The sequence below is a fragment of the Anguilla rostrata genome, chromosome 1 (assembly GCF_018555375.3).
Source record: "Anguilla rostrata isolate EN2019 chromosome 1, ASM1855537v3, whole genome shotgun sequence".
Taxonomy (NCBI): Eukaryota; Metazoa; Chordata; class Actinopteri; order Anguilliformes; family Anguillidae; genus Anguilla; species Anguilla rostrata.
The window spans coordinates 49,660,862-49,682,627 of NC_057933.1; the positions used below are offsets into that span (position 1 = coordinate 49,660,862).

Sequence of the window (21,766 nt, forward strand, 5' to 3'; positions counted from 1 at the left end):
AAAATGCAGTCAGGAGTCATGACCTTCAGAAACATAATCAGCAATATCAGATTAGTTTTTGTTATTCTTGATTATTCATATTTTGTGCATGGTGAGAGCTTTATTCTGTTTGCTTGAATTTTACAAAATATTTAATTGAACTGGGCATATGTAAAGCCTTGGAATTATTTGGATTTGGAGAGAGATTTATGGTGGTGGAATGACCTCCCTGTGGAGGTCAGAACAGCTGAGACTGTGACCCATTTCAAACCACGACTGAAGACCCACCTCTTCAGGCTGCACCTCTCCCCATCCCTCCCTTCCCCCCTGTAAATGACTAAACTTAGGGTTGTAACTAGGCAGCTGTTTCATAGGTGACTTAGGCGCATCAACTGTCTTAACGACTACTTGTATTTTAATTTATTTTTATTTTTCTATAGATTGCGTTGTTGCCGTTCTCGTTGTTAGTGTTAATCAGTTTAACCATCAGGGTCCAAGTTGAACTATGCGGTTGTTCCCTGTACTTGGACCAGTACTTCTCTCTAGGGGTTTCGTCATACTTGTTCCTGGTTATGGTTATACACTTTGTTGTACGTCGCTCTGGATAAGAGCGTCTGCCAAATGCCTGTAATGTAATGTAATGTAATGTAAATTTATAAAAGCAGTAAAAACACAATATAAAAATAAGAATAGCTCATTGCACATCTAAAAGATTTAATATACAGCGAAGGATTCATTGAGGATGTTCCATCTGCTCATACCTATTTTCTTTATATTAACTAATTAATACTTTCTTTAGATCATAAGGAGTGTACCTGTATATTGCTAAAAAAATATTTTTAATATCCCCATTATTCAACTTTTTTTGTTTATTAATTCAACTCTTAATAGATAACATCTGGTCCCACACTGGAATGTTATCTTTTGAGACTTCAATTAACACTAACTGACACAAGACATTTCACTGTATGCTCCATTAGATGCCTCAACCCAACAGATTCAATCTTGAGTTTTTTTAAACCAATCTTTCTATGCCTTTCTATACTTATTTATATGACCTTGGCAGTATATGTTCCAAAGGATAACAGTAACATAACAACACACTGTACCTTATAGATAGAAAATGGTTTCTACATATACATGAAAACTGTTACAAAAAGTTTCGACTTAACTACCATTTACTAGACTCCTAAACCATTTATGAATTTTCACAAGAATGAACCAGAACAAGCAATACTTCTTAATATATCCATTTAGTTTATTTTCATCCATGGTATGGACTATGGACAGTGCTCGCACATTTTTGTCCTTTACACACCAAATGTACAGATATGAGACAATACACATATTGCTTCATTGTAAAACAATTTGCCATTTAAGAGAACCACTACTTATGAGAGGCAACAAATGTGTTAAGAGAACAGGATAAAAGACCTACCCCCTCACATAAACAGTAGCTTCACTTGTTCGGCTCATAACCATACAGTACTGTGAGCCTGGCCAGGCTGACTCTGAAGTGAGAGAAGTTGCCAATTTTGGGGATCTGCTTTTACAATGTTCAGTTAAGTTGTCATAAATCATAATCTTGTGCAGGTGGGGCTCAAGTCAAGCCAACTCAACTGTTGATCATACTGAACAATGTAGCAGGCTAAATCTGCTATAGCCAATCACACTGTAGGAAAAAATACCAACAAACAAATTTCCCTTTCCAGGGGGTAAAGAATATTTAAGCAATGTCTGTGAAGGGGGCATCCTCTAACTCCACAATGGCACAGAAGTGGAATGATTACAAAGCAATATTCTTCATTATGAATGAAGTGGCCACAAAGATTTTGATTCTCTGAGCAGATATTTAAATAACTTGATCATGTTATTAAAATACATAAACTGTAAACAAATAAAAAAAACATATATAATGTAGCTGCAAGAACCAATTTCTGTTCATGCCGATGGGAATGGACAAATGGAATTTAAAAATATTTTTAATAAAATATGGAGCTCTATGGCACCCCCATGTGCTTTGATTAGGCCATTGCAGACAGGGTGATATCTTCACGTGAGTGTGAATACACCTACCAAATTCTTTGCACCATTTTGGATTTATTAGCATTTTTTTGATAAGCTATGCCAACATGTTCATTGGCTTGTCACTTCGTCATCTTTGGACATAACCGCAAGAGAGATAATACCTGTAAAGAGATAAGTTCATATATTCACCATGCCTAATTTTGTGCAAAATAGTTTATTTCTGTAGAAGTAGAAGCATTTAAGTCTTTTTCAGAAAATTAAAAATGCCAAAAAATCTATTATGGTGAAGGTCCGGTATGGTGAATACTAAGACAAGTCTGCCTTTCAATGAAAGTTCTCGCTCAAGTGAGAAAGGGTTCAGAGTTGTCCCATATAAGTAGTCTGTAAGTGTCACAGGGCTGCACATGACCTAAACGAGCCCCTAATGACCCTGTTTATGAAGTCCACACCACTCGACACCGATAAAGAGATCTGCCCATAATTCTTTACCACACCATGACATTCAGGACAAAGAAACAATTACAATCATTCATTTAAATGAAGCGTATTGAGGCAAAAACATGGGTTATGTTCTCATAAAGCCTGTCCCCATTACAGTATAATGCGAAAGAGGCACGCACTCAAGCTCTGGTGAAAAAGCATTATGAAAGAAATACATCACTGACAATACATGAGTCCACAGACTTTAGATGTTGAGGGCTCAAGGGTAAACACTGGGATGTACAGATTGAGCAGATTTGTTTTCCATGAGGAGCAGGATGTTTAGAGGTTGATTAAAAGCCTCTATGTGAAATGGAACAGGAATTACAAACTGTTTATATACCGCAAATTCGACAGGCGCTGTAGAATCACTGAGTAGCCACAGGGACATGCACTCCAAGTTCATAAGAATCACGCTTACGGTTAGATCCAAACTATGAAAATAAGAAAATGGCTACTTACTAATACTCCAACATGGCAGCCAATTCAAAATGTCAATGATCCTTAGGACACACATACTGTACATGTGTCAAATGAAGATCTCAATCAAGCAGCAGGTTCAAAATCTTTACCACGGTACTCATCGGTCATCCTTTGATGAAACCAAAAGAAAAGTCATTTCAAAACACTAATGCACCATGTCAAATTTTGACTGAAACGGTCCGTTTTTTTCAGAAGAAGCACTTTAAGCGTTTTTTGCATTACTGCAGGAATCCAATATGGCAGGCTTCTTGATGTAATTTTGTACCCTGTGAGCAGAGGAACCTATATAACAAATGCTGTACACCATTCAAAGGGGACACAGGAGCTGGGGTTTTGAATGCCACAATTTTGTCATGTGCACTGTGTTGCCACCAGGTGGCCAATCTGTGCAATATTTTCGCTGAGGCAAGAGTTCAGCCAGCCAAACCAGCCTACCATACTAGCTAAAAGTTGAATGTTGAATTATTATTATTTTTATAATCCTGGCAGAGACAATAGGGTTCAAACATCTGGGAGGCTTGGACCACTAAATATATATCAAACTAATTGGTACAACACAGCTGCCCTTCCCCTTGTTGAAGTAGCAGAAGGAATGACTATGGAAGAATGGAGGGTTGAATCACCCTATATTGAGCAAGCATGACAGAGAAAAGAAAAGAAAGAGAGGGTAGAGAGAAAGAGGCTTGGAAGTAAATTAGTTTCAAACAAGTATGGGATGGATTGCGGGCGTAGGGAAATGAGCACTGCTCTACTTGAAATCCAGCAGATTGCAGTCAATCTTATAGTACACATATGGATAGTATTCTTGCTGACTCAGGTTCAGACCCGGGATGTCCATGGGTGCCTGCAAAAAGGAAAAGAGGTGGATTACAGGAAACCACAAGACCCAATTTTGTTTGGCTATTGTTCTCTTTGTTCTAGTCCTGAGGAACTGACAGCTAAGAAGCTAAATGCTCATTGTCTGCACAGTATTGAACAACCAACTAAAAAACAGGTCACACCCATGTGTACAGATGGGTGGTTTGATGGATTAAATTGTTTAAGAGAACTTCTTGAAGTTCGATGGGCAGCTCCTTGGTTCTCATGAAAGCATGTCTGATCTGATCTACTATTTCAGTTGTGATACCTCACAAAGCTGGTAATATTTATTCTGCAATCATGCAGTTGAACAGAGGTGAATACAAAATCCACACAGGTGGACCTTGTTACAGTATTTCATGTGAGCTATCAAGAAAACAGAATACACCTGGCCCAGTTTGGGTTGTTAATACAAAGGGAGTGAATACGTACAGCATTAATTAAGTAATATTCAGGTTTTGATATTTATAATTCTGAAGACATACTTCCATTTGAAATTATAGACCACTACTTATAGCCAACAGGAGTAGAAAAAATTCAATTCAAATATATTTCATCATACAGCCGTGTAATAAATTCAGTTGTTATATGGCATCTAATTGGATATTGAGGAGTGTGCTAGAAAAGTCACTTGGTTTAAGCCTATGAATACACATGCACAGCTGTTGAGTCTATGCACTGGGTTAAGATTGCTGTTTCCCTCCACAGGTGTGGTGCTGGTAAGAGCTTCTCCTGGTTCTCTGGTTACTATAGTAACTCACATCGATGATGGTGGCCGCGCTGCTGTCCAGGTGTTTGTACAGGTCGTACAGAACCTCCCGCAACTTCTTCATGTTCTTCTTGTTAGGCTGCAGAAGCATGGCCTGGAAGTTGACGGGAAGCCCATATCTGTGGATGACAAGAGCATAAACAACGTCAGGCCTTCACCCAGCACCCCAGCACCCACTCACTGACCACAGCATCCACCCACTCTCCCTCCCCCAACACCCATCCACACTCCCTCCCCCACCCAATCTCCCTCCCCCAACACCCACCCACACTCCCTCTCCCAACACTCACCCACACTCCCTCTCCCAACACCCACCCACACTACCTCTCCCAACACCCACCCACACTCCCTCCCCCCACCCCCCCCCACACTCCCTCCCCCACCCACATCTCCCTCCCCCAACACCCACCCACACTCCCTCCCCAACACTCACCACACTCTCCCCCCTCCCCCCAAACACCCACCACACTCCCTCCCCACCCAATCTCCCTCACCCTGCACCAACCTACTCACTTCCCCTGCACCCGCCCACACTCCCTCCCCCAACCCACTCTCCCTCACCCTGCACCAACCTACTCGCCCTCCCCTGCAGCCACCCACTCTCCCTCCCCCTGCAGCTATCCACTCTCCCTCCCCCAGCACCCACCCACTCTCCCTCCAAAAAGTGACGTGCAGCTCTTTACCTTAAGACCGACTCCACAAAAACCCGAAGCGCTTTTATGTGGACCCAAGCGATGAAGGCTTCGCTGAAGTTCACCTTCAGCCATCGCACCAGTGGACCCTGCGGAGAAGAAGCAAAGCACACTCAGCACGTCCTGCTCTCAGAAGTGTGCATCACAGCTGCAGGCACTTTCCATTTCAGAATACAATTCTAGAGTCTGTACTCACAAAACTACACAGATTAAATCAGCTGGAGAAGTAGGTCTGAATTCGATCAACATCTGTCCTTAACTTAAAAGCAAGTGTGCATTCTTTTTTTTTTTTTTTTTTTTTACAGTTTTTGGAGTTTAGCAATCGTGCAAACAGCCGAACACACCAACCTTTATTTGTGAATAAAAAGTCCCACTCATTTTTAAGCAGGGTCCAAAATTAACTCTTTTTTTAACATATTGAGTTTAACCTAAAAATATAGAGGTTTAAGCCAAACATTAAGTTACGGTTTCATAAAAAGTTACTGGCCAGCTTGGTGGGTGACCCCAAATTATTCATCCTCCAAAGACCATTCTTACCAACATTTGGCACTTTAGGACATCGTTTTCAAGTCAAAGTTAAAAACAAATATTGATCGAATCTAGGAATCTTAAGCAACGTGAGCTGCATTTGCAGGAATAATTTTCCTCATGAAAACCCCAAGGTACACATAAACATTTGCACCCCTTGGAGAAATGTACAGTCAGGTCCATAATTATTGGCACCCTTGATGAAAATGAGTTTAAAAAGCACAAACATATGGAAAGACTATATAATGTTACATACAATTATTCTTCTAAAACATTTTTTCCTCAACAGTGCTCTTCAAGAGAGCAATACTTACAAACTGTTTCTTCTTGTCTGTGGAGAGCCGTGTCATTTCTTCTTTGTCAGCTTTCATCTCTACCTCGTTGTACTGGAAGTCCCGTACAGTAAACCTGAGACAGGGCGGGAACAAGTTAGCCATTAGTAGTATCTCCTCCAGCATCACCTCCACCCTAGCCTCACTTGTGACACTCACTAGCTTATGGTACTATGAGCCTGACCAGACTGATACTGTGATACAGGATAAATCCACCCAACATCCAAAGATGTGCTATGCTAATATCCCAATGCTCAGAATGGTACTTCAGAGGAATCATGATCTTGACTCTATGACTCAAGCCGGCTCAACCACAGACCTCCATCACAACACTAAAACTGATCTGTATCTATGAGACTGCAGGAAATAAATCTCACCAACTCTAACTCAATCTTCCAGGGCCTCTAGACTCACAAAATCTATGTGGAGACCAGAAATATATTTCTGTTGTAGTTATATGAAATTTCCATTATCATACCATTTTCTGTACGTACCGACCCAGGGTACAAACTACTGTTATTCACATGTATTTGTCTGCTACTTCCAGACACTGGTTCATTTCATGTTGCCTCAGCTGTGTGAATATGTATATATGAAGTGCAAGAAGAGTGCACTCTCCAGAGCACAACGTGACTGAGAGAGTCGAAGCTAGTCTCTTACTTGAACTCTCTGGCCTTGTGTCTGAAGTCATCGATGGCCTTTCTGAAGAGGGTGACGCTGAAGAGACCACTTTCCTGGTCCTCAAACAGCAGGCTGCAGGTGGGTGTGGGGGTAGGGGGACAGACGCAATTCAAAACTCTCAGTCATGTACACACATTTCAATCATTAGCACATAAATTAGGCAATCAGGCGTGTAGGCCCCTTCAAAAAGCACACACATTAAAAGAACGATCGTAAAAACAAATCTCTATGGAGCACTTTCGAGTGACGGCCAATGTCTCCCTGGCGATGAACAACCAGGTGACGAGGCCAGAAGCGGCTGGTGAAAATAAGAGGACAATGGCCCTCAGTCTGCCTCCCCTGGTGCTTTTTTCCTCCGGTCCCAGCCTCTGCTGACACTGTTCTAATAATGAGTGTTCCACCGGCTTACTGAGAACAAGGGAAGAGCCACGGAAGAGGACAAACGACAGAACACCGGTGACCGATAACTAGGAAAGCAGTTTTTACCTGTTTGTTTACTTTTAATTTGCTCACATTTCCCTGTGTCAGCACCGTTAGTTGGGCCGCTGTGCTCAGGTTCAGAGTGGCCATTACGTGTCAGTGGGCGTTAAGGGGCTCGCTGCGAGCGCGTGAACCCGCGGTCCTATGTTCCAGGAAATGCTGTTTTCCTGCTGTACTCACAATTAGCACAATTTGAAAATGCCAAACCGGAGTCACGTATTTACAGGGGAACAGGAACCCGGCTCTTGGGCAGACCGCTGACTCCGCTCCCGCGGCGACGCAACCTTAATGCAGATTCAATAAAGCGCAAGACCCCGCTGGTCTCTGCCCTAAATCGAACCCATCGCAGGGTTTCGCCCGCCATGGTTACCGTTGCTATGTGTACCGTAAGCAGCGAAAAAATGAGAGGAGCAGGGTTCAGAGGCTGGCTCTAGGGGACTCATTTCTCTAGTGCATTGCCTTTTTGGTACAGAATTTCACTTACAACCTAGGGGATCATGTACTGCCACACTGCTCCCAAATCTAAGCCTACACACAGTGGAGTACGTACAGTTGAGGCTGCCATGTGAGGCTGCACTGTGTAACATTTTCATACTCCTGGCATACAGCAAATCATTTTTTGATATACATTCAGAAAATAAGAGCGATTGATTTTACCCGATCCAAAACAAATAAAAATAGGCTTAACAGCTGCAAGACTTTGTCTAAGACAGGTTTAATTATACGCATGTTCCTCTGTGCCCAGCCAATTGAGTTTTTCTGAGGATTTCGGGAAACAGCTGGCACTCACAGATAAAAACCAGTAATTGAGTACTAAAGAGCACCAATTGCGGAGCAGTAACAGACAGAAGCCTCTGGTCTTGCCCACGGGGAAGCAGGTGCTTTAGGTTCTTAGCTGTTACGTCAACATTCCCAGGCCTTCAGAAGAACCCTCCATAAAAATAAAGACAAATCCATCAAGCTGTACAAGGAATTTTTATAGCAATATGTTTAAAGCAGTTGAAATGTGCTCACAGTGAACTCAACTCATTTAACATAAACATTCCCTTCAAGATGTGCACCTCACTACCTGCAGACGTTGAATGGTCCTCCATTACAACCTGTCTAGCAAGCAAAACCAATCATGTGCTTCATTGTGTGTCAATACTCACTTAGTGGATCGAGGCACCACCATTTCTGCGAGAGTTTCATAAGTCTTCTGCCAGTCAGCATAACTTGCCCTGAAGAGGAGGTATATTTGTTTGAAGGCTTTGGTTTAACACAAACACATGAATCGACAAGGAAAGAGCTGCAAGATAAAAACAAAAATGCCCAAGCAAGAAAACTCCTACTAAATGAAAAGAGAATTAAGATAAAAAATAATCAAATAATCAAGCCACCAGTGAAAGTCTTTCAAAACACCAGTTCCTACACTGCTACTCTTACTTGCCACAAGAGGGCAGGAAATATTACATATTTTCCATAAACTTCCAAATCAAGCGTTGTCAATACAGGGTACAGTGTCCATGCTGTATGTCGCTCCAGTTGCACATACACTATAAAAATCCCCTTGTTTTTACACAGTGTGAAATGGACTGAAAAACATGCTCTTGTGAAAGGCACAGAGCTTAAGGTTTGCGGGTATTTTCCCGATTTTCAATGGTTATCTCAACATTCTTAACAGCTTGACTATACTTACTTTGGTACAACTACCAGCATTGTAACAAGGTAGTCAGAGTCGAGCACAAAATCTTCTTTCTTCACAATATCAGCAGGCCAGGCTAACCTGGGATACAAATAACTCACTGAACATTAAAGAATGGGCACAAAATAACACTACACATTCAACATTAAACATTCGAACACACGCACACACACACACACTCAATCACTCACACACTCATACACTCACACACTCATACACACACTCACTCACACACACACACACACACACACACACACACTCAATCACTCACACACTCATACACTCACACACACACTCACTCACACACACACTCACTCACACACACACACACTCACACTCACACTCAACACTCACACACACACATCACCATCACCACTCACACACACACACAACACACACACACACCACACCACACCACACACACACACACACGCACACACACGCACCGCACACATACACACACACTCACACTCTCACACACACACACTCACACTCGCACACACACACACACACACACACACACACTCACACTCACACTCACACTCACACTCACACTCACACTCACACTCACACTCACACTCTCACACACAAACACACACTCTCACACACACTCTGTCGCAGCACGCTGCAGGTACTCACGCATTCTTCCGCTCCAGGTTCTGCAGGTTGCCCTTCAGGTTGTTGTAGGCTGACGCTCTGGCCTTCAGGTCATTGTCAATCTGTGATACTTGCTGCAGAGCAAGACGAGGCTCAGCACGTGTGCACAAACATAATGTACACAAACATCAAATACAGCACACAAGCATCCACATCCCATAATAAGACTCACTTTGGATATGATCTCAGAGATGTTCTTCAGTGACTGTTTAATGGGGTACTTTGCCATGTCCCACTGAAACCGTGTGATGTAGGTCACCAGATCCACTGGAATGAAAAACAAAAATCATGGCAAACCAATTATTAATTAGGAAAAAACTGTTATTGTTTCAGAGTAAAGCGAAAAGTTCAGGATTTAGCACTGGGGCAATTTAATGATATGTACTCACACATTTCAAGCTGGAGTCGCACCTGAATATGATCACAAGGAATCTGACATTTACTGAAGAGCACAGTAACAAAAATGGAAGCCTTAATTTAAGTACAAGTACATAAAACATCCACACAAGCGCACCCTCCCACAAACACACATTCTTCCTCACAGTTACTCAAACTCACTAATGAAAATATTGCATACGACTTGTTTCACACATGGAACACTCTCCTAAATAAAAATAGCAAAAACCTCTGCTAACTGCATTTTATCAGCATCACCACCTAACTAACCGATTACCACCCCGTCCATTACAAAGATGATAAATCATTGTGAAGAATTATAATCCAGTCAGTTTGTTCTGACGATATGACGCAGGCGACAATGCAGTTTAGATATTCACATCTGAAAATGGGGGATGAACAAGCTCAACACTGCACAGAGGAAGTGTTCAAAATACAGTTCCTAACTGCAAAGCTCCCACATTTTCTGGGGATTGGGCAGTGATGAAAACATGCCACAGAAAGGTCATGGTAACACCTTTGAATTGAACAACTTTCATGGTGGTGCTGAACACTCAAACGTGATCATTTCCGGTTAAAAGTTAGCCTTGTCATTGTATAAATCCTGTACAGGTGGGGCATCTGCCATTGCACCCTTGAGCAAAGCAAGAAGCTGAATTGCTTCAGTCAAATATAATATGAAAAAAGAATATGTAAAATATGATAAAAATGTACAATGTGTAAGAGCCCCTGGGTAAGGGCATCTGCAAACCCAAATCAGCCTGAAGTTCCCCCGGGAAAAATAAAGTTATTCTATTCTAAATGCGGTTCGAGGATTAGCCCAAAGCTGTCGTACTATGAAATAATTCAGACCACACGTAGGCAAGTCGACTAAATCCAAATTACAGATCTGCAGTTCAGAGTTGGCTCAGCCAATAAAGTCACTGAGGCAATGCCCAATAGCTTAAGTCTGGGTAAAATCATTAACCCCTCACATATACATGAAGCAAAAGACTTCACATTCCACTTGGCAAAAGTCTACATTTACTAAGAAATGAATTGTTCTCTCTTGGAAATGTTCCTTTAATATTATTGTCCATTAGGCCGCACCTTGTTTATTTTGGTTGCGTAACTAAATTACAATATTGCACTTTTGTACGTCGCTTTGGATAAAAGCATCTGCTAAATTAATAAATGTAAATGTAAAATGAATTAGCCAATAATGGCCATAAACTGATTGGAATTATAACAACAGCTTCTTTTTGATGGTGTTGGATGGCCTTAAGTCAGCCAGAGTTGCTACGTTTACCACTGCCTGTCACCACTTTTAAATGTAGGTTGGAGAAGTGGAAGCCACTGGACAGACAGCAACACATCCGACTGGATCAGTGATACTGCTCATCAGAGGTTTGCCCAAACCCATGCCAACAGCACAGTACTTCTGATAAAAAAAAGAGCTAGCCTAGTTGGACCCTTATCAGGTTGCAATGTGAGGTTGCTAGTTAGCTAGCTAAGCAGAAAACTATAGTGTGCAGCAGTCTACCTAGGCATCAGCAAGACAACACTACTTCACTACTTAGTGAGCTAATGCTGGCTGAATCATATCCACTCCTCCTCACACTTCATAATAGTGGCATATATAGCCTCACAGTGGCATTGGGAGCAGGTGCGTGCAGCGTAACTGGCTCACCTCCATTGGCCAGCAGGTTCTCCTGCACTTTGTCTCGGCTGTCCTCCAGCACGTCTGCCATGTACTGGGCCACCTTCTTCACCACGCTGCCAACAGGTCAAAGACACGCCTCAGGCACAACCAACAGCAAAACACACGACCTGAGTCAAAAAGTACCATTAACAATGCTCAACCTCAATTAAAACCAGTTTTAAAAAGAAGAGGGGCAGCTGGGTGTCTCATCCTGTTATGGCACTGCTACAGTGGGACCTACTGGTTTCACATCTTAGCCATGCCAGTGCCGACTGTGGTCAGCACACAGCCTGCCTGCACAAGCTACACACAAAGTGTCCTCCTGTGTTTCCATGGCAGCAGTCTAATTTGTTAAATGTTCTGCCCTCCTGCATTTCCACTCACCACTTCCACAAGAGGGAATACTTTCAGAAACCAGACGTTTAGCGTTTCGCTTGTCGAGTGCGGTCCAAAGCATTAGAAATGCAAGTGAAGTATGTTATATCAGCCTCGATGTCTTACTTGCAACCCCAAACATCCTGTTTCAGAAGTTTAAATTTAACCCATAAGATATCTCCAATTAAAAATTCTAAAAATAAAGAAAGCAGCATATATTATACAAAATCTTGAAAAGTAACTGAACCATTGAGCATTAGAAACTCCTTTGGTTCAAGGCACCTGTACACTCAAAATGAAACAGAACTTTGCAAAAAACACAACATGTTTCAAACAAGAAACAATCAATAAGATCTGAGTTTGTACAATGTGGTGTGAGCAAGCCCCCAGCACAAACAGTTCACAAACAGTCCACCAGGAGGCTGTCTGCAATTGGTCCATCAATATATCATGTGGTTGGGTAAATCACGATTGATTGGCTGGGGGCAGAGTTCAACTTTATTTTCTCATCTCATCACTGAACTGTCCCATGGTAGCATCGTCAGGGTCGTGACTGGAATACTTTTGAAGGTGTTCCTGAACTTGTGCAAGGAAATCATCATCTTTATGATCAATCACACAAAAATTTTAAAGACAACAAAATTTGCTCAGATTCCTGGCATGAAATTTGCATATGTAACAGCCAACGATGTTAATAGCTGCCTTGTAATCACTGTGTTCCCCCCAATGTTCTGGAGTATACTGACTTGAGTATACTGACAACGGTGCGTTGGCTCTGCAATTCTCTGGAGCAAAAACACCACCACCATGAGGATAAACAACATATATGGATGTACATCCCAGACTGACCAACCAGTCCTTCCAAATGTGTTGAAAATAAAAATGGGGAGCAAGTTCATGTTAAAAGGCCAGTAAATTATTTTATATGAATAATCACTGAGAGATGCCCATGCTTTGTGACTTTGTGTCTTATTCTTTATTCTGCTCTGAAATATTGCCTCAGTTCATGGCAGTTAAGAGATTTTTTCCCAACATTCTCAATGGCCCTCTTCTCTCTCTCAGCTGCGCTTTGAACTCTGGGATTGTGTGCTCAAACCGCCCCCCCCCGTGCCCCAGACTGGCCACATCACGGCCCTGGTGGCTCCATCCAGCCGCACACTGAAGGACCTCTGCGTCAACCACGCTCACTTTAAAGGTCACATCCAAAAAACGCTGGATCAAATGCTCGCATCTGTCCTCCAATTTGTTTTTAAATAGAGGCCGCTGGCTTTGAGAAAAAGAGGAGGGAAAAAGGAGGGGAAAAAAGACACTGAGCTACCACAGCAAGCATTTCTCAAGCAACCATGAAGTTCCCTCACAAAGGAAAAGAGGGGTTTTGGGAATGATTTACGGCTAACAAGCCTGCCAGGGTTTATAAATAGAGAAGTGAAACTTCCAAAAGCACACTGATGATCAGTCTAAATATTATGGTACAGCAAAATCGCCGAATCCTCACCAAACTGCAAATCGCTAACCTCGGCCTGCGGGCAGCATAGCTACACCGCTCCCTGAAATTCCTCATCTGCGCGCAGGGCGGAGAAGGATTAAAGGGGTCTGGGTTGACGGGACGCTGAGAACCAGGCCGTCTCCACGCCCGAAAAGGCACACGAGACTCAGGCTCGTCCAAATCAAACAAGAGCGCTCGCTGAATCCGGGAGGGGAACGCAAGGCAGCCCTCGATCACCGGAGGAGAAGCGGAGCTCTGTCTGTGCGAGGCTGGGAGACTCCGCGGTTTCAGCACATTTCTCGGCCTTACGTACCTCTCAACGAAGGAGTCCAGCTTGGCCAGCTCATCAGACAGCCCAACCAAGATGTCCAGCGTCCCCACCTGTCGGGGAAGAAAATAACGTGGCGCTATAATGGGGCGCTCGCGTTCCCTTTGATCAGGGGCGCATTAGCGGAGCTGCCCAAACGGGGGCTCTGCTTGTTTTATTAGCGACATCTGAGAGCTAATGAGCCGGCAGTGACGGCCAGGGTCTATGCGCTTAGCGTGGCGCCTCTTTTGTCGGGACCTCGTCATGCGTTACAAACTGTTCCAGGAGGCCGCTGTGTCCCATGCGGCTGTTTCGCTCACCCCAGGCAGGTCACGTGACCCCCCCTTCGCAGATTGGAGGTGCTCTGCCGAGTCACATGCCGCTTCAAGGAGAGAAGGCCCCAGTCAAACATTCCGCCTGGGATTTTTGTTTGTCACATGACACGTGAGACGTGAGAGGCTCACCATGGGAGACAGGAGTGGCCTGCTGGATTACTTGTCACTAGGGGGAGTCAAGTCCTAGGAGTTTTTAATCACGTGATGCATGGTGGGTAAGTGTGAGCACCCCAAGCATGGTTGGGGTCAATTCAATTTCAAATCTGTCAACTGAAAAAACTAATAGATAAGCCCATCAAATTCCACGTTTATCTTTTCCGCTTTCTGCATTATCAGCTTAAAACCATTTTGGTTATCAAACAGTGAGTACTAAATGTATGGCAGATGGTAAAATGTGAACAACTTATGTTGATAACTTTGTGTTGATAGCTTCATTAATACAGCACACCACCTTGCGCAAAATATTTTAGCTGACTACAGAAAGCATGCTGAATCAATCTAACCACAATCCCTTTCAGTAGCGATGCTTTGATCAGCTGTCATTAATGAATCTGTAGGAGACATGAAGATGTAGCAGAGGTATCTCTGTCAGTGTCTCGTACCTCTGCTGTACTTCTTCAATACAACTGACGTTTCAAGAAATGTCAACTGACAAACCGGTAAAATCAGCTGCCTTTGCGAGCGGTCTTGTCACCTGAACTAGCTAGCTAGCTAAAAAGCCGACTATTAAGGGGTGCCTCAGCTATTAAAGAGGCATGAAAAAAACAGCTTTTCTGGATGGGGCTGAATAAGTATGTATGGCCACCTAGTTCGATAAAGGAAATGAGAAAAAATGTATACCTGTACATTTTGTCTTGGAACTCTTGGAATTTTGAATAAACAAACATTACAAAAAAGATTTTTTGACGACTTTGTAATTCATGGATTCAATTTCCAATTCATTTCCCAAATTGACTGAATTGAAATGGCACTGGTCCAAGCCCCCGAGCTTGTACACCTATCGAAGGCAGGGCAGGACTCACCTTGAGGTCGGGGATGTTGAACTTGCTGTTGGAGGAGAGGTTGTTGTTGCGGGTGGTGACCATCATCATGGTGTCCCAGGTCTGCTGGCAGGTCTTCTCCCCGGGCGCAGAGATCAGCCAGAACTCGGTCATAGCTGCAGACAGGTGAGGTGGATAGGGTGGAGGAACTAGAGAGGACACTGTAAAAACACAACGCACATACTCCATTTCAGTCCCGTCATCGGCTGCCCATCAAGCTATGCACAGTGGCCCATAAGCACCTGTGAAACGGATATATCCCTCCACTCAATTACAGTGCCCTATAATGTTTGGGACAAAGTTTGGGACCATTTTTTCTTGATTTGGTTCTTTAATTAAAGGGTCATTTTAATACATGTTGGTTTCACCATGTAGAAATTGTCATATACAGCTCCTCCAATTCAGGGCACCATAATGCTTGGAACACACTGATATGTAACTGAAAGCAGTCATGTTTAGTACTCTGTCGCATATCCTTTGCATGCAAAAACTGCTTGAAGTCTGTGACCCATAGGCATCACCATCTTAGCAGGTAATGCTCTGCCAGGCTTGTGCTATAGCAATCTTTAGCTCCAGCTTGGTTTGGGGTCTAGTTGCCTTAAGGTTCCTCTTCAGCATATAAAACACATGTTAAACTGGATTCAGATCCACTGACTGACTTGACTAGTCAAGAATTCTTCAGTTTTTGGCTTTTAAAAACTCCTTTGATGCTTTAGCAGTATGTTTGGGATCATTGTTTTGCTATAGGATGAAGCGCTGTCCAATGAGTTTGGAGGCATTTGCTTGAACTTGAGCAGATAAGATGTTTCTGTACACTTCAGATTTCATTCTGCTGCTGCTGCTATCAGCAGTTAAATCATCAATGCCCAAACCATAACACCCCCACTACCATGTTTCACAGATGAGGTCATATGCTTTGGATCTTGACCAGTTCATTTTGGCCTCCACACTTTGCTCTTGCCATGATTGACAAACAAGTTATTCACGGTGTCATCTGTCCACAAGACCTTTTTCAAAACACACTGCAGGCTCTTTTAGGTACTTCTCAGCAAACTGTAATTGGCCATCCTGTAGTTGCACCTAGTGGTTTGTATCTTGTAGTGTGGACTCTGTAATTCTGTCCCTGAGGTTTGCTGCAGACAGCAGTCAGTGGCACATCCATGCCTGCCTACTGAAGAGTTTTTCTGATGGTGGACTGGTGTTTGGGGGTTTTCCTTCATTAAGGTGAGAATTCTTAGGTCATCAACTGTAGAGATCTTCCTTGGCTTACCAGACTCTGCGTGATTTCTGAGCTCAGCAGCAGACTCTTTGTTCTCAATAATGTTCCAAACAGTTGATATTGGTTAGTATAGAGGTTTGGCCTGTCTTCACGGTTTATTTTCTTTTTTCTCAGCCTCATAATGGCTTTCATGACTTTCAACCAATAAAATTCTACAAAACATTTCCTGTTTGTTTTACCATCAAAGTTTAAATTAAGTCTCAGACCTTGGCTATGTACATTTTTTTAAATTAAAAAATAAACTGTAGCTAAGAACATCGTATTGACATGACAGATGCCTAGATTAGCAGATGACAAGTACCTGCACATGAATCAAGGATTGATTCTGAACTCATACAAAACGGTGACCAGTATTCGAGAGTATGAATTCCAATGTAATATAAATATTCTTTCCATATTAAAACAGGAGAAGAGTCCTTCTTACAGACAACATCAGAAGTCATTTGTCTAAATCTAGGAGCACTACATTGTCATGTAGGGTGCCAAATGAATTGGGCTCTAGATATATGGACAGTGTCTGTACAAATTAGCCTGCTATGACACAGGGTCATTACAGTCTCGTGTACAATTGTCACACTGGAATTCTTCCCTTTAAAGCATGGTTCCATCCATTTCACTTCCCTAAATTAACGACATGACGTCGGGTCACGAGTGGCTGTATTTTTGGCAATTGCAAACTGAATATTATTAGCAAGATGGACATTATTAATGGGATAATTATAAATCACATGATTAATTACCCATTTCGCTCGCAAAACTACCAAGCAATGTTGTCCCTCCAAAGAACTGAAAGATAACTAGCTAGCTATACACCATTAAGCACTTCACGTTAGTAAGTTATCCATTATCTGCAGAATCAATCTAATTAGCTTTTTGTTCCTGCTGAAATGACATTTGGCAATGATATTAACATGACCATCTTGAGATGAAATTGGCTTGACTTCCTTTAGCTAGACAGCTAAATTAATTTGCTAGCTACATGCTACTACCTTGAATTCTAGGCAAGCCGTGACAGCAAACGTGATCTTACATAAACGTAAAAACTGAAAATAGTCCAGAAATTACTTGATACGTCAAAAAAACATTAACTGACGATGAACATATGTAACGTCAGTAAGTTAATGTATTAGCTAGCTAGCTAACAAAGCAAAGGGCAGCTTGGCAGCTAACTAGCTAGCTACTCGACTGAAAAACAATAACAAGACAGCTGACTACAGCGACAGTGAAATGACCCGAAATAGTGGTGGAATATGTCAGCTATCCACCTTACCTGAATGACAGTGAAACGCTGGTCGTGTATATGGGACGATAAACAGTGGTAAGTGACAGATATAATGTTCAAATCATAACTGCCAATCAATATTTCTGTCAGCTCGGTCTTTCAAGACAGCGCCACACTTATAGTCAGCTGATCAAATGCCGGAGAAGCGGTGGTTTGCGCATAACTAGGTGGGAAAAGAGATTTTTCTCCTGCGGGGTGGTACACCTTAGTGAGTTATCGCCTCCTGACGGTTTGGAGGACGTTCTGAATCTGAGAATTTGAAGGTTTTACTGTCCCTGTCGGTGTTGTTGTATGACTTTTACCTTGATAAGGATTGATGCTTATTATTTTAAAATATAAAGAGGTTGTCTGTATGTTTGAGGTTGTATTATGAGTTATAATTCATCAGGTTAATTCTTCCTGTTATATCACATCATTCAGTTATTTTAATTTTAAATCCAAAAAATAGAAATCACCCTACTAAATTCTACCTTTTAATATGAACTAACATCAGAGCCACTTAAAATCTTAAATGACCTACTTTATCAATGGATCCTAATAGCCTTTAAAAACAAAATGTTATTAATCCAAATCTTATTAATGTATTTCAAAAAGAAATAGAGACATATAGCCTTTAAAAGAGAATGTGTTCTCAATGACCTATCTGGTTAAATGAAGGTAATGTAATGTATATAGTCAGCTAAGCAATAGAATAAAAAGCATACATATAATGGTTGTAACCAACCACATTGGTTAACATTTAAAAAAAACCGAGCTTGTCATTTAATACCATCATTCAGTTTAGGAAAAATCAAGGAAAATCAACAAAATAATTATAATCATAATCAATTTAAACAAAACTAAAAATAATAATAACATTTATAATGGTGATATTATTGGTGAGAAAGCATGTATATAAACATATGCACACATACATATATATACATACATATATAGACTACTGTAAGAAATCTGTCTCTGATGCCAATATGCCTGCTGGCCACACATTCCCTTGATCTTATCATTATCACAATACAGTTGGTACAATGGTAGAATAGCGACCAGGAGTGAGAGATTGGGAACCATCCAAGCCAACAGACGTGCTAATTCAATCGCAACAGGACAGCCAATACATTATGGCCTAATTGATAGGTGTTACATAAACTGACTACATCCGTCTTGGTATGTGTATTCAACACTCCTGATCAAAGCTTCAAAAACATATAAGAAGCAGCCTCTGGAAAGGTTCGTGGTTCAGTCTGACTCTGCTGAATCCAAGGTGTCATTCGTGCGCTTTGTCACTGCCGGTATTGGAAATAAACTTTGTACTTTTTCATCACGTTCGAGAAACGTCCTTTTTTCCTTACACTACATATATACATATACCCATATAGATACAGACATCCATCTACAAAAAACACAAACACACATGTACACACACACGCACCCACACATATACACCCAAAAACCAAGCGTACACACACAGCTGCACCAACGTATCAACACACCCCACTCACACACCCATATATATTCACGGAAATAAGTAAAGAGTTAGAGTGTGAGAAGGTTTCCATCTTGTCACAACCATCTTTTTAGCAGCTGTCAGACAAAACCAGAAGCTCTTGAGATTTTTGTGAGTGAAGTTGAGAGAGCTCATTTAAGATTGGCATGGACAGAACCAGGGGCACAGCTCCTGTCAGCATGGTGAAGAGCTTATTTAGTACAGACTCCCAGAACACGGCCACCCCAGGCCATTCCCAAATGACATGGTAAAAGGTACAAATTGCAATCCCAGGAAAGAGCCTCCCTTTTAGGTCATACTATGAATTAAAATGGATCTGTGGGTGGTCAGGGTTTCTGGACGACTGCATGACAGGGGCCCAAACCACCTCCCAGAAAAAAATCTGGGTCCAGAACAGGGATATCTGTCCACCATCTAGAGTGAACTGGCAATGAGAGATATGTTTTCTTTAAGATGTAACCATAGACTTTGGTGACCAGCCCTCTTGTGCCCCCATTCCCATGTAATATTCTGAGCAATGGATGTGTTTTAAGTGGAGCATGTCAATCGACCCCTTAGGTCTTCATGGCAGTCCTTAATTGAAAATAAAAGTAAAAAACCACTGCCACTGCCGTCATTGACCAAATTTAATAGGCTACCCACGGATTAACACCTCATCATTATTAAAGATAGGAGAACATTGATTCCAGTTAGATGACACACCACACACTTTCTCTGCTGCCCTCCAGATGGAGGGAGCTGAGACACAATTGGACCAAAGCGGTGTTAACATTAGCTAAATACTAGTACTAAATTTTCTTCTAATGCATGCCATGCAGCCTCAACTGTGTTATACTGGCCAGAAGACACAGTGTGAAGGCCCAGTAAAAAAATTGTCAATTTTGAGAAAAAAAATGGACTTGGGCTGTAGCTGGTGTAGTAATGATTTTTAACACTGAGAAAGAGGAAATGCTTTTTTTTTGCATATTAGTATCACTCAAAGACACATTAATCAAGCGTCAAATATAATGTCCTGCAAGTATTTATGCATCTGTAATGAAAACAGGGATTTATTTACTTAGCAGTGATTGCACTGAATCTCAACAAGAAAGCTGCATTGTACACTGGCCCACAGGTCAAAAGACACAAAAATTTCAGGCCATTGGCTACCACTCCAGAAAAAGCTACCCTGGGGGAAGAGGCACCCATTCTCCCCTGGGCCCACCGCCACCAGGGCAGGCCTAGGGAGAGACTGATTTAAAGGAGTCACCGACTTTCTAAATTTGGAAAGGAGTAGCCTTACATCCTGACTGTGTGTGTCTCCCACTCAGAATTTGAGGAAAGTCCTACAAAGGGACATGTTTATAGAGTTCAGTAGGTCTGGGGTGCATTGTTTAAGGACACAATGCCGGGACTGGCTGGAGCCGACCCCACAGATCAAACGACAGGGTGGGCTACCCACTGCTGGACACAGGCCAAGGGCCCGAGGCATGTCTGGGTACGCGCACTCCAATCAGTTATTCTGCTGCGGATGGGTGTTGGGTGTTGTTGAACAGCGGAGCCAGGAGTTGTCGACATTGTTTAGGCATGCACATATATGAATGATCAGATTGAATTTGAAGCATATCATTGCCTTCCTGTAATTCAAATTGTAAGTATTACAGGGGACTTGCTTAAGGGCATCGTCAGTGGTTTGAACATTTCCCTTGCGTTCTGTATCACTCAGCATATCTCAGCAGAGACCAGCAAAAAATAATTATGCTTCATGTTGTGCATATTACTTTTTTATTGCTTTTCTCCCCATTTGGAATTCCCAATCATATTCATTGTTGCAACCTCCGTTATCAATTCAGAAGAGAGTTGACAAGCTTGTGCTCTCCATTGAAGAATCAAAACAAAGTCACACAGGCATGAGTTGGAGGAAGTCACTCCATTTGCAACTCAATGGGTGGACCACGGGTGCCTGATCAACTCAGTTTTGAACCTTTTAAAAAATTTTTATTAACTATTAAATGATTTGATAAGCATTGTGAGAGATATATTTATAAGTGTTTTCATATACCAGCTTAATTTGGTATTCTAACCTACAATCCATGGCCTGGATGGAGATCCCTGGTCTTGGAGGGCTGGAGTCCAGCATTATTTTTGAATTTACTTATCAATCAGCAATGGATTTACACCAGCAATACCAGTCATTGGGATAACTTTCCTATCCAAACATCTTCAATACATGAGAGGAATAATGCAGATGTGAGAATAGTTTAATTTAATAAAATCCTGTGCTGCTCAAAATTTGGAGCTACCTGTACCTTTGTTTGAGACACATCATAAAGGTTGGCTGGTTCCAGGTAGACTCAAGTTTTGTCAGGGTGCACTGACTTTATTGTACCGTCAACAAATCCATGTGAAAATACTGAACATACCAACATTCCTGCAGACCTCATAAAATCAATC

At 42.1% G+C, this 21,766-nt stretch overlaps 1 pseudogene; it reads right to left on the minus strand.

The window, feature by feature from the left end:
• Positions 1 to 1,213: 1,213 nt before the first annotated feature.
• On the minus strand, positions 1,214 to 17,986 carry LOC135257611 (V-type proton ATPase subunit C 1-A-like; annotated as a pseudogene).
• Positions 17,987 to 21,766: the final 3,780 nt, after the last annotated feature.